The sequence below is a fragment of the Leuresthes tenuis genome, unplaced genomic scaffold (genome assembly GCF_036924035.1).
Source record: "Leuresthes tenuis unplaced genomic scaffold, fLeuTen1.0.hap1 SCAF_13, whole genome shotgun sequence".
Lineage (NCBI taxonomy): Eukaryota > Metazoa > Chordata > Actinopteri > Atheriniformes > Atherinopsidae > Leuresthes > Leuresthes tenuis.
In genome coordinates this window covers 13,514,313-13,527,994 of record NW_027325367.1, presented here as the reverse complement: position 1 = coordinate 13,527,994, position 13,682 = coordinate 13,514,313, and the positions used below count along the sequence as shown (strand labels likewise).

The following is a 13,682-nucleotide window of genomic DNA, read 5'->3' as shown; positions in this document are numbered from 1 at the left end:
TCATATTTCAGATGTCAGTTCGGGCTCTGATTGCTAAAACCGACACAAACACTAGGGAAACCAAGGCTAATCACCATAGACACATTCCAGGAAAAGTTATCAGTATCTTTCCTCTTCTGCAGGCAGATTACCACTGAGTTTTAAAAAGCTCCAAAATGCTCCACTCACGTGACACTTTCTCTAATTAGTATTGCATAAACATTGAGACAAAAAAAAAGCAGCACCAGCTAAGAAATTCTGACCTTCAATCTTTAGGACTGGTCAAGTTCCAAAAATGCAGTCAACCTGCTTCTGATGGGAATTCCCAATTTATAAAGAGCTTCCAAAACTTCCACATAAATCTCTGTGAGGGGAAGAAAATAGTTGCCATTCGCTCTCAGTGAGACACTAATTTGGGTTTACACTGATTAAGCTGTCCATCGTGCTGCCAAGAGACCTCTGGGTATGTGAGATCCACCGTGTGCCTGAGCGTATGCGAGCGGAATCTCTAACACCATCAGCAGGGCCCGTGATTCACAGGGAGGAAGGACATTAAAGAGCAGTGGCAACTGGTGACATAGTGGGATTACAGATGGGATTCTGTCAACAATTAACAAGGAGATAACCGCAAGACAAGCAAGGCGATTCTGCCATCAGCTTGGTCCTCAGGTGCACAGAGGAGGGAAAAAAAGCAGCTAATTGAATGCCGAGTAAAAAATAGAACTGGGTAACGAGACATGGTGGGGAAGCGGTTTTGACTCTTGTCAGCACTTCAGCTTGGGTTTTGTCATATTAATGAAGGCAAAACATTTCACAAACTGATGCTGTAGCAGCTTGCTTTGCCTAAGAATCGCCATTATGCATACTTTGAAATCCATCCATAAATGAAAAGAAATGACAATTTATTCCCCACAACATGAGCAAATATGTGCTTGGAAAAGATTTGAATGAATCTAATGAAATGCACACGTCAATTAACTAAAACAAAGCACTGTCTTGTACTTTCTAAATATATTGACATGCCATGATCCCCTACAGTATAATAACATATGCTACCTATTGGCAAGTTGACCTCTCACAGCGTCCAATAATCTCCATATCAACTGTTAGCCCTGTGGGTCTTATAGGTTGTGAACTCGAGTGAAGCTGACAAGAGCAGCTTTTGACCCTCAGCTCCAAACCAGCAGCGAGGAGGATCATGTCCAGCGGGACAAAGCAGTCTGACAAGGATCACTGGCTCCTGGCTTTGTGCTGTCACAACATTCACACAAACACTTTGTGTTTCCTTGAGTTCTCTATAAGAAACATTTCACTGCACTAGTTTCTTCTTCTGCTTTAAAAGAACTTCAGGGAATTTTCTTTTACGTCCGTTCCCGTAGAGTTAAAATTACTGGAAAAAAAAAAAAAAAGAAAGAAGTTGTCCCTAAAGTGCCAAACTTTGCTGTTCAACATATATGCGGCTGGAGTTACAGGAGCGGTAACCAGGCAACCAGCAGAGACAAAAGGAAGAAATCCATTAGAGAGTTTTATAAAGGCTGATATGTTTTGTCAAGCTAGGTTTCCCTCCTGATTTGAGTCTTTGTGTTGAAATATGCTAAGCAGCTGCAAGTGGAAACCTTATGATTTATCTAAAAAAATAGACCTGAGCGGGATCAAGCTCTGAGATTCTTTTCTCTTTTTTTCTTTTTGATTGAGTGTAAATAAGCTTTCCTCTTGCATCTTAAGGTAGAGAATGGATAATACAAGTGAAAGATACTTAAAGTGGAATTTATGAGCTGTTTTGGCCCAGTGCAGACGTCTACCAGCTCCAGATAAAAAAATAAATAAATCCAGTCTCACCAGAAAACATGTATGCATTTGTCCCAAATTAAGTAGAATATCACAACCCATGGTTGCAAATTGTGAGAGAGGGAAATGTGTCTCTATAGCTGCTGTTTTCTATGGGCCAGCGTTTGTGTGACATGACAGAAGTTGCGATGCATAAATGTCAAATAGTTTAAGCTGAACTGGTTAACAGACCTAACCATGTACATTAACTTCAACCAGGTACTTCAAATACCTAACTGTAACCATTTGCCTGTGTGAGTTGAAAAGTGCAGTATTTAAAGCATTATCCAGGACGAAGCTGGAACAAGCAATCTCTTGCAAGAAGGCATTCAGGGTGTGGCAAAAGACTGGTTAAACACCTTCTACCTTTCCCCTCCTTCTTCCTTATAAGCGAATCAAGTCAACGTAAGTGAGACGTGGAATGTCATCACATATAGAAACACATATGGAAACATAGGACATGGGCGTGCTGATGAATCGAAATTGAAGCTCCATCTGTGTATGGAGCAGAGTAATCACAACGTGGTAATTCTGCCATTTTTGAGCCTTAGTTGTAAAACTGTTACAGTTTGAGCAGTGGACCAACGTCGGTATTTTCACATGTTGTGATGAGATCAGGTTGAAACATCAGCTGATAACTTCAAGATGATGTGATCATAAAGCCATCATATCATTCTAAAAGGGGTGTAATACGACTCGACATGTCAAGTGACACAGCTACAGTTATATTTTTCCTTGCACTGGTGCATCTTAAGTCAGGCATCTTAAGATGCTCTCCGTTACTTTGGATTTATGTGTAAACTGCTACACCCACCAGCAAAACCAGTGTCTTCTCCTGGGCTCCAGCTAACAGACCTCTCCATGTCTTCTTATTGTGGCACATATGAGCAAAATAATCTGGTGAACCACAGTGGAGTAAATAAACTTGCATCAGATCAGCTGCATCCGATCAATGTTGCCTTCGAATCAGTCTGATGAGGAATGCACAGAGGATTCTCTCATTCTGGGAAAACCCATCTTGACTGGGGATGCACCAGCAGGCACTAAATTTATCTTCAATGCAAGAGTGAAAAAGCTCTTTTCAAGCACGTAACAGGAATTAGCCTTGTTTTCACACTAAACTGGGAAGGCAAAATGGTGAGCTAGATGAGAAAATATCTCATTTATGCCCGTGGCATTTTTTCCTCTCTCTCAGAAAGGTCAGTGAGTTTGAGTTCAGATTTTACTCCTAGACTCGGCATGTGAGTAACTTAGCCTGTGGCACAAACGTTCACATGCATCAGACTTGAACACAACCATTTCTCTGATGAGGAGCACAGGGCTGCTGCCAAACACAAACGCTGCAACAGAATCAGTGGTCAGTGTCGTTATCATCCACGTCGACTAAAAAACCTGACCCCTTCTGTTGGCTCTCACTGTGCTGCTGCTTTACATTTTTCACGCTGGCAGCCCTTTCAGAGCAGCCGTCATGCGTTACTATTTTCCCATTAAATGCCAGCCACTGCGTCTGTCTGCACCAAAAAAAAAAAAAAAAAAAACACAACTCCTGCTCAGAGGCTCCGACTGATCAACCGAAACAGAAAGGATGAGCTGCGCGCCAGTGTCACATTTTACTACTGTAGCCTCTGTCAAATTACGCGCAGAGCAGTACACCTTGAGTATCACCGCGGTCCCCCTGACGCATCAATTTGTTTGGAACATAAAAAGCAGATTTGGGGACCGAATATGTGGAGCGTCGCAGAGGAATCGATGACATCATGTCTGTAGGGGGGAAGATGTAGTTTTGTGAGCCGTGAAAACAGATGCTCGTCTGGCCTCTGTTTGGAGTATCTGATGCGGAGAGGGAGAGCGGGTGAATCGAGGCGATTGTACACTGTGATGAGAACGGCGCGCCTGACACACACTCAGACACACACATATCGGCTCCTACCTACCCTTCTTTGAACAAATAGCTCTTTTCCCTCCCCACACAAGCGCAATGGCGCACTGTGCTAAAACACTGACATCGGCGCAATTTCTGCGCAGATGTGGCATGCTGGTGTGGACACATTTGGATGAAAGAAATTTGTTGCCAAAAAAAACACAGAAAAAAACAAAACGTAAAATGTAACTAAATGTGTGTGTAAAACAAATCCGAACGCAGACATGTACAACAACAGTGGCGACAGGAAGGCAAGCGTAATGGCATCACCATGGTGCTGATTTTTACCCCTGTCATGTACACACTATTGGGTTATATCAGGTGACAGTTAAGAGGAGGTTAGAAGGCTGGCTGGATGGATGGATGGATAGATAGAGGTGAGCTGGAAACACTGATCTTTGTAGGAGTTTAGCAGATTCTTTTAAAGGCTAAACTCAAAGTTTTGCTTACCTCCACACTTGTCCCATCTGAAAGATGTGTATGACTGTCTGCCAGACCCAGACAGAGAGGCGGCAGCACCTGTCTCTTTGAAAACTGGCTGTAGCTCTACGACTACTCAGCCCCTCCACGGAGCCCAGTCCACCCCCAGTGTAATCCTGGACAAACCACCTGAAGCTCAGGATCTGGACCAGAACCGAGGGCACCAGCACGAAGAACAGTGTCAGGCCTGACCATAAGTAGTTCTGCTTGTGGTAATAGTCGATGGCCAGCCACAAATCGGTCCCCACGTCCCAGAAGAACACCAGCAGCGCCAGGATGATCCACAGGCAGTCCAGCCAGAGGCGCTCCTCCTGCGGTGGTCGCCCTGCATCCCTCCCCTTCCCCTTCCTCCGGAGGTAATGCAGGCAGGCGCTCCGGCAGCCCCAGTAGCACGATGAGGTGTTGCAGCAGTGGCAGATGTGGAACGAGCTGCCGTTCCGAGTGTCGTCCTCTCCCGTCCCCACCACTTCATCCAGGTTGTGCAGCTGGGCGAAACCGGTAACGACCCCGCGACCATCGGATTTCGCTGCCATCTTTCCCTCTGATGTTCCCACCTCCTCCGGCTTCCGGGGTTCGTGACGACACTTCCCTGACACCTGTTTTGCACCCCAAATGTTGGAGCCATCTAAAAGCGGGGTGTGCGCGCGTCGCCGTCGCTCACTCTGTCCCCAAATAGCGCACCGGTGTCGCCACAGACGCAGTGCATCTTTTCTTACCCTTCCAGTGCAGATCTATTCCCACTTGAGTACAATAATCTAATCTGAAACTTCAAACTATTTAATTTGTAACTCATGTACCCAGCTGTAAAGGAACACTGCTTGTCCTTGCATTTATCTCGTTCCACGCTGCTCAGTTGTACCCCCTCTCTGCAGCTCGCCTCCAGCTGCAAGCTGAGTGCCATGAGCAGACCGTCCGTCCATCCGCTGTCCCACGCCGACGTAATTCATCCCCCCACCTCTCCCCTTTTCTCACACACAATCACGCACACGCGCACGCAATTACACACACACGCTCTGTCTCTCCCATCCTGCTTGGTTGCCATCTAGTGTCTCGTTCGAAGCTCTTAAATGCTGGAGAGGACTGCAGGATGAAAACGATGAGTGCATACAACACGCCTCTTCACCACTGAAATGAGTCTTTTCCCTTGTCCGGACATTTGAACCTGTCACAAAGACACAGATCAGGGTGGTTTTCTGTTGAAGAAACGCGAAACAAAACCAAAAAACTGAGAAAAGCATCATGCAAATACTTCATAATAAAACTGTTTGTTCCCATAGGGTTTGTGGCATATCCTCTTTGGTACGAGAATGTAATACGGTGGCCCAAAGGCACAAAACCCATCAGCAGTGGACAATGACAAAAATAAAACAAATAATAATAAAAATAAATAAAAACACAGTCAATTTAAGAAACAAGATTAGCTCAAAACACACACAAACACACACACATATTCAAAACCAAACAACAACTTCAGAAAACCTACCACGATTCATTGAACACCCTCTTTCAACTCTAAGGTTTGACATATCAGAATAATTTAAAAAAGAAAGAAATCCCACTGTCCTTGCCAGGCTGTAGAATAAAGTAATTAAAACCTCAAATTAACAACTACTCCCAAATACAGAAGCATTGTGGGAAAAATTATGTTCATCCTTACTGCTTCTATATAATTTAAGTGGTTAAGTAGCAGCCAGGTGTTGTTAAATGGTCTGTACTTGCATGGTACTTTGACTGCTCAAAGTGCCCTTACACAACATAGCTCCAAATATAGTGTTACAGGCTACAATGTGCATTTTTTACTATTAGACACATTCACAAACTGATGGCAGCAATGTGGGGTTCAGTGTCTTGTTCAAAGACACTTTGATGTGTGGTTTGGTGAAGCCTGCAATTGAACCACCAACCTTCTGATTGGCAGACAACTGCGCTTCATCCTGAGCAACAGCCACTCCAGCAAGTGTGATTAATTGATTATGTGTTTGTTAACACAAGGTGGCAAGACATCACCAACAATCTTAGAGAAACAGTCGTTGCTGCCCATCAATCTGGGAAGGGTTATAAGGCCAAATTATTTGGAGTCGATCCTTCCATATTAAGAAGGCATGTTAAGTGTTAAAGTTCATGACAGTACGATTGGAGAAAGACATTATAAGTTTGACTTGTTTGAAAGAATTTCTGGGGTAAAGCCTCTTTGCAAAGCACCAACTGCACAGTGGTGGAGGGGTGATGCTTTGGCTTATTCTACAGTCACAGCATCTGGACAATTACATTACAGTCATTAAGTCGACCATGAACTTCAATCTTAAACAGAATGACTAAAACAAAAAATTATCCAAGGCATTGCAATGGTCCAGTCAAAGACCTGAACCTGTCTGAAACACTTGTAGTGGGACCTTTAGAGAGCTCTGTTGATAACTGATAAACTCATGAAAACAATTTCTTCAAGTTATCGATGCCAAAGGTGTTTGTACAAGCTGTGGAATCATGTGGTTTACTTTGGTTTTCATACACTACTTTTTGCATTTTTACTTAGTTTTGGTTAAATAAATGACACAGAGCGTACATTATAACGACACAATTTTAAAGATAACTTTATTAATGTTTGAAATATTACATCTAAGAGATATGTTTTTGGGTCTGTGTTATCTCTTTTGGTGTTTTCTCTTTTTTTGTTTTTATTTTTGTGTTAACTGGAATGTTGTGTTACATGAAATTTCTGCTCTGTTTTGTCGAAATAATGTACTTTTTTTTTTTTACAAGAAAACGGTAAACAACCAGCACTGTACTGTATACACATCAGCAAACCAATGGCAAACAAAGCAGGCTACATTCCTCTGCTCACATTATCTTTCAGGATTGTACAGAATATAATTAATCTATTCGTGTAACTCCCAAATGATTATTCTCTATCTTGCCTCCTTTTTTCTGAGCAGCAGTTGAGGGGTTAAGCATTTGCTAAGAAGTGACGCTCCCCACCCCCGGGTTACATGTGGGAGCAAAGAGCTGGTGAGTTTGCTGCAAGCTCGACAACTGTGATTAGACTGTGCCCACAGAGCTGCCATGCAGGGTCATATCCAGCGTGAGATTGATTGGTTCATTCCTGCTTCACCCCCGCTGCTCCTCTCTGCCTGTTTGGATTTGAAAGGAGCTGTCCAGTGCTGAACCTTGATAACTCTCTGTGTCACTGAGAACCCTCATTAAAGATGCTTCTTTTAAAACTAGATCTATTCTTACTGAACAGACACTTGAATGTGAAAATTTCTCTAAGGGGGCAGTCATGTAATGGGCTGTTTTTGGACATCCACATTGTGATTGACTTTAGTTCTTGAATGTCTTACAGTACTCACAGGGGGTCATTTAGCAGTACATTTGATGCCATTAAACATATTTTGATATTATAATTTTACTGTACAATGTACCCCCACTAGTTGGACTAAAATAACAAGACTGCAAACTAGAAAATGCCTTTATGTGGAACTGTTTCAGGCAGAGTAGTAGAAAAAAACACCCTTGAAGTGGTCATGTATTCTTTCAACAGACAAAACAGTACATGAAAATGCTTCATATGTGTTTGAGTCATGTTTTATGTCTTGGCTGTCTGTGTCCACATAAATCATGTACAACTACAATTTTTTCTGTTTTCAGGTCATAGTCATGTCACTATTTATTTTTCAATTAAGTGAAGAAAAGGGGAGGGAATTATTTGTCTCAAAAAAGCGACAGCAAAGCTGGATGAAAAAATAGTCAGACCATAGCTGGTCCTTTGCACCAAAAAAAAATTGGAATAAACTCTTTGAATGTGATTGAATATACACATAAGTACAGCTGTGTGAAGGAGATAGGCTGCATCCTTTGATCAAAACCTGTTCTATCTGAGTAGCCTTCATTTTCAAGTCACCATAGGGCCTTTTAAGCAGCACACGAGATGCAAACTCAGGTCCAATGCTCTGGTGATAATGGCCAGGAGTGGTTGTAGCTATGTAGCCTATGTGGGAAAATGGTTGAATATTAAAGCCAAAATAAGGCAGATGCAGCAAAGACTTTCAAGAGAGGGATGAGCACGAAAGCTGGTTAAAGGTATAGTGTGTATGATTCCCACCCATGGACAAGAAACCCAGCGAGCAGTGGAGCTTCACCTGAAATGTAAATTCTGTACCCTGTGAGCCCAATGTTCATGTAGAACATATAAATGATGGATTATGGGCATATCTATTTTAGATAATGAACTTGAATACAAATGTCTGTTTTTTCCCCTATTTTGTGTTGGTATTAGTGATTATGCAATAGCATTAATCAGTTTATTGTTTATGTTAAATCTTACAGAAGGTCCAAATTATGTATTGCAGCCTTATCAGTGAAGCAAAATGAAGACACATTACAAGACCTAGATAGATCTGAATGAGTATTTTAACTGCTGTATGTGACTGAGTATTAACTATGTTTTTTTTTTTTTGCTGCAACCAACAGCTGTGGAAAAAAGATTATTTAGCAAAAAATAATGATAATGATCTAAAATAATCCTGAACTAGCTCTGTCTGCAGCTCTCTCTAAGGTGTTGACATGAATGCAATGCATGAACATGTAAGAGTTTTTCCTGGCATTTGCAGTTGCTCCAGTGGTTATTGCCATGGTTCCAATTATAGTGATTGTCTAACAAACAATAATATTGGTTTATCAATCCCCAGCCCCTCCATGTGTCAAAACGTTCTTGGAAAAGACACTGTACCCCCTACAGCAAACCAACAGTAAAGACTCTCACAAGTTAAAAATACTGCCACCAGTTATGTTGATGCACAAGGTGTTTTATTTTTGAGTGGATTCACTCTGCTGTTGCTTTTGTCCGATTTCCTGCCTTGCCAAACTGACTAGGTATATATATTTTAGCCAAGTAGGGCAAAGGAATGCTTCTGGCACAATTTCTATGACCCCACAGAATCCTTGATACACATGAAATGTATTTATGAATTTTTGAGTAATTTTCACACTGTTACTGGTACACAACACTTTAAGGAAGAAATACTATGCCATTCTATTGACTGCTTGTTTCACTCTTGATAGCATATGAAAAGAAACACCTTGTGAACATGTTAGCAAGGTAAAAAATTACTTTTTCCAAAGGCAGTAGCTAAAATGAAGTAAGCATTAGGGGTTAGGTTAGCTATCCTGAGCGAGAAAAGAGCAAAAATGTATCCAACTATTTTAGTCCTGTTTTACAAAGTATTGTAAATCTGAGATATCATGTGCAAATCTACCAAAATAAACCATGTTTTGCGTGTTGTTCAAAACAGACCCATAAATCCAGGAGTGTTTTTCAAAAGAAACACAAAATGTGTTCCCTAACCACATGAAAATGTATTAACAGCAAACGGGGAACATGTTGGCACACAGTGGTAAACATATAGCATTTGCTTCTTGAGTTGAAGAATGAAACTGGTGAAGAGTACTTTAGGAGATCTTACCCCATTTCACAATCATTTTTTGGTGGTATGGGGTGGCAACTGTCATTGTAGGGGTAAAACATTGGCTAGATATACAGAAACACTGCGATTACTACATAGTTTGCTATATGCCGCCACTGGTGTCATGAAGTTAATAAGATATTTTATAGGGTTTCCAAATATTCAGAGCCAGTAAGGCATAGAGTTCCATCCATCCATTCTATGTATACCTGCTTAATCAAATTAATGGTTGCAAGGGGGAGCTGGAACCCATCCCAGCTGCCATCGGGCAAGAGGCAAAGGGTTGCCAGTCCATCACAGTGTGACACAAACAACCACACACAGTCACACTGAGTGACTCCTAGAGTCAATTTAGAATCACCAATTAGTCTAACCTTACGAGCATATTTTGGGGTGGTAGGAGGAAGCTGGAGTTCCTGAAGAGAACCCACGTATGCAGAGGAAGAACATGCAAACATCACACGGAAAGTCCTCAGCAGGTATTTGAACCAGGAACCCTCTTGCTGTGAGGTGACAGTGCTAACCACCACACCATTGTGCAGCCGTCCCCACAGAATTGCTCAACAGATTTTGGAATTAGATTCTGCACCCACGTTTAGGTTATTATTATCTGCTTTGAAAGACTGCTCTGATTCACTGGACATACCCAAATAGCATAACCAAAACAGAAATTCAAGCAAACAACTCTTCAGAACAAAAGGTTAAAGGAAAAGGGTGAATCATGGATGAGATTGTCTTAATCAGAAGCTTCATGAAAAGCTTGAGTAAGTAATGATGAAGGTGTGGGCACTAATTATCAGTCCTGAAGAATACTCAGTAAATGTCAAAATTTAGTCTATAATGGGACATTTGGGGACATTCTGTGACACTCGCGACAGGTTTGGACAGTTTCCCACTGACATCTATCCACGTACTTGCAATCTAAAATGTGGGCTCTATGTTAAGAAATGTATTTTGTAAATCACATTCGGTTATTCGAGATTCATTCAATTTTGTCTAGCTTCTTCTGCATGTATATGCTAAAGGTTAGATTTTCTTCTTTATTTAGTCTCATATCAGATAAAGTACAAAAGATAGTGGTCAGGTCACTGTAATGTATACAAATTGGACCGTGAAGTCAAAATTTGCTTGGAAGGCTATTTGTATAAGCCCTTTCCTTTAATTACCACCCAAAGCCTATTTTTCTCAGATGAAAGGTCTTGATTTAGTTTGTAAAGCAACGCTGTTTTCATGTTCGGCTAAGCCGCCCTGGCATCTATCCCTCTTTCTGACGTGGGCTGAAAAGACCCAGGACTCACTGCTCAGACAGACACACAACACACACGCACTGCTCTGTAAGAGAGATTTCTAAAATAAACTGATCCTCTGATGCCTTTGCCAACCTGTCTGCTTTTCTTCCTCTTCTCCTTCCAAGAATTGTCACCTCTTTAGGGAGTCGGCCATTAGAGGTCAATGGGTGTTCCTTCATGTGCTTTGAGATCTCAGTAGGCGGACGTCCTCACTATATTAAGAACTAAACCAATGTATGCAGGTAGCAGCTTTTTTTCTGCTTCAGGCCCCTCTTCGGATTTAACTCCCAGCTGTGCTTACAGACAGCAGCTCGGTCATGATCTTTAAAGCTTGACTCAAAATGTTAATAACTCTTAGTCTAGAAGTATTAGCTTTTGTATATCCTGCACAATAAATCACTATCTATAAAGAGTCTACTTCCCTATATACTATTCTATACTATTTTAGCATCAGTCTGGTTTGCTACCACCCACAGCCAATTAGTTCCTACCACTCAGGCAAATTATGGCTTCTTCCCTCATATCCTCTGCTGCACCCAACTACCAAGGGACTCCATCTGTCTCCCTAAACCTTTGCCACACTGCTCTAGCGATGTGGTTTGGACAATGCAAAGACCTGACAGTGGATTAGTTTGTTTAGACTCCAGAACCATTGGACTTAATTTTTAATTATTGTCATTAACAGTTGAAAATCTTCCTTTTTCTTTTCTTTTTTTGAATCCAAATCCACACAATAGGAGATTGGTCTCACTTTAATTTAGCTCTTGTAATGTTTTTTCCCTTTTCTCTATTTATTTTTTCTCTAATTATGCTTGTTAGTCTACACGCTGTAGATTCCAATTTCATTTTTCATTTTGTGAAATCGCTTAAGTAGTCTTCAAAATCCTGCATTCTGACTTTCAGTTTGTCTCTACCTAATGTACCAATGTCTTGCGTTGTTGTTTGTATTGAATTTGGATATTTTTCCAGTTGAAGAGAAAACTGAAAAACTGTGTTGTAGGTAAAAACAGGGCTTTGGAAATAATTTAGAATCTATGTGTAATTGAAATTCTGTTTTTTAATTTTTTTTTATCTAGGATCAGTCTGAAATTGATGTTGCAAAAACCTTGAAAAATGTATGGTATTGCACCAACAACAACAAAAAAACAACAACTTTGAAAGCTTTTTTTAAATGTTTTTGCATGATGTGGGATTTCAGCTGCTCAACAGGCCAGTGTCTCATTTGTGGTACTTTTTAGGTCATAATTCTTTTAGTTCTAAATGTTTTCAGTGGGTGACAGGTTTGAATCTCAAGCAGCCCAGTTCAGCATCAGGACTCTTTACAACAGAGTCCTGCTGTTGCAATGCGAGCAGAATGTAGTTTGAAATGGTCTTGCTGGAATAAAAAAAGCCTTCCCTAATAAAATGGCATTATTTAGACGGTAAATGATGAAGTCTGATCCCTGACAAAGGTTTTCAGACTTATTCCTGTGTCCCTGATTCTAGATAGTGATTTCCATAAGAAGAATTTGTCGATTTTTGATGCAATACAACCAGATGGCCTAAAGATAACAGCCAGTCAGTATTGTTTTTCAGCCTTGTGCCTCACGCAGAGATTTCTTCTGATTCTCTGAATAGTCTTTAATGATGCTATTCACCATATAAGTGCACAGAATCCCAACCTTACTACTACTGGGCTATAAGATTTTGCTACCTATTAATGGAAAGCCTCTGTCACCAGGTTGGATTTATTTTATTTGTTTATTTATTAAATATGTGGTTTGCTTGGCATCAAAATAACATGTATTTGCCAGACTAACACAATGATTTGTTTTTCATGATCACGCCAATTGATGTGGCCTCTAATGATGGAAATGCTTAAAAAATGTGCCAACATCGCCATCTAGTGTCCTTTCTTTGTTTCTTATGAAGTGATGGTTCGTACAGTAGGTGATATTTTGATAAAGCTTCAAAAGAAACTCCTTCACAAATGGCCTCACAGAAAGAGGGTTCCTGGTTCAAATCATGCTTCTATGTGTGGAGTATGAAAGTTCACCCCGTGTCTCCTTCCACCATCCAAAAACATGCGTGTGAGGTTAACTGGTGATTCTAAACTGACCCTAGAAGTGAATGTGAGGGTGCATGGTATCATGTCTGTGTTGCTCTGTGTGGCCCTGTGATGGACTAGAGACCCGTAGAAAGTCTTAATTTTTTTAGTAGCTGAAGAGCGAGCAAATATTTGTGTATCTGCTTTTCCAGTACGATCTAGACAAAAATTGTCCACCACCATATGGGAATTTCCTGTGAATGTGAGACATCTTGGTTTCAAAGAGATTTCTGAGAGTAAAGACTTTGTTTTCGGGTCAGGAAATTAGGTTAGGGTTAACTTTAGTGAAAGTATTAATTTTAAGAAATTCAGTTGTGAGAGGATTTTTTTTTCATGCAAATTGTGGACTTTTTGCCTTCATAACATTTTTTTTATATAATCTTCGTTCACGTCAATGAAAACATTTAGTCCAAAATAAATGTTCAACAAACACTACTACAATATGCGTTCATGCAAACAGTGCAAAATCATTTATATGGTGTAATCCTACATAATTTCTTTTTTTATAAATGTATTTTTTATAATATCATTTTCTAAATGATATTATACAAAATAGAAAGATTCTCTTCGAGCGAGTAATCATCAGCTGGGAAAGTTCCATGATTTAACAGTATTTGTTAGAAATGTTGCTCATTTGATGT

General features: G+C 40.7%; 1 protein-coding gene across 1 annotated transcript in view; it reads right to left on the bottom strand.

Annotated features, from left to right (window-relative positions):
- Window positions 1–13,682, bottom strand: part of rps12 (ribosomal protein S12) — a 148,603-nt gene that overhangs the window by 106,573 nt on the left and 28,348 nt on the right. The window lies entirely within an intron of this gene.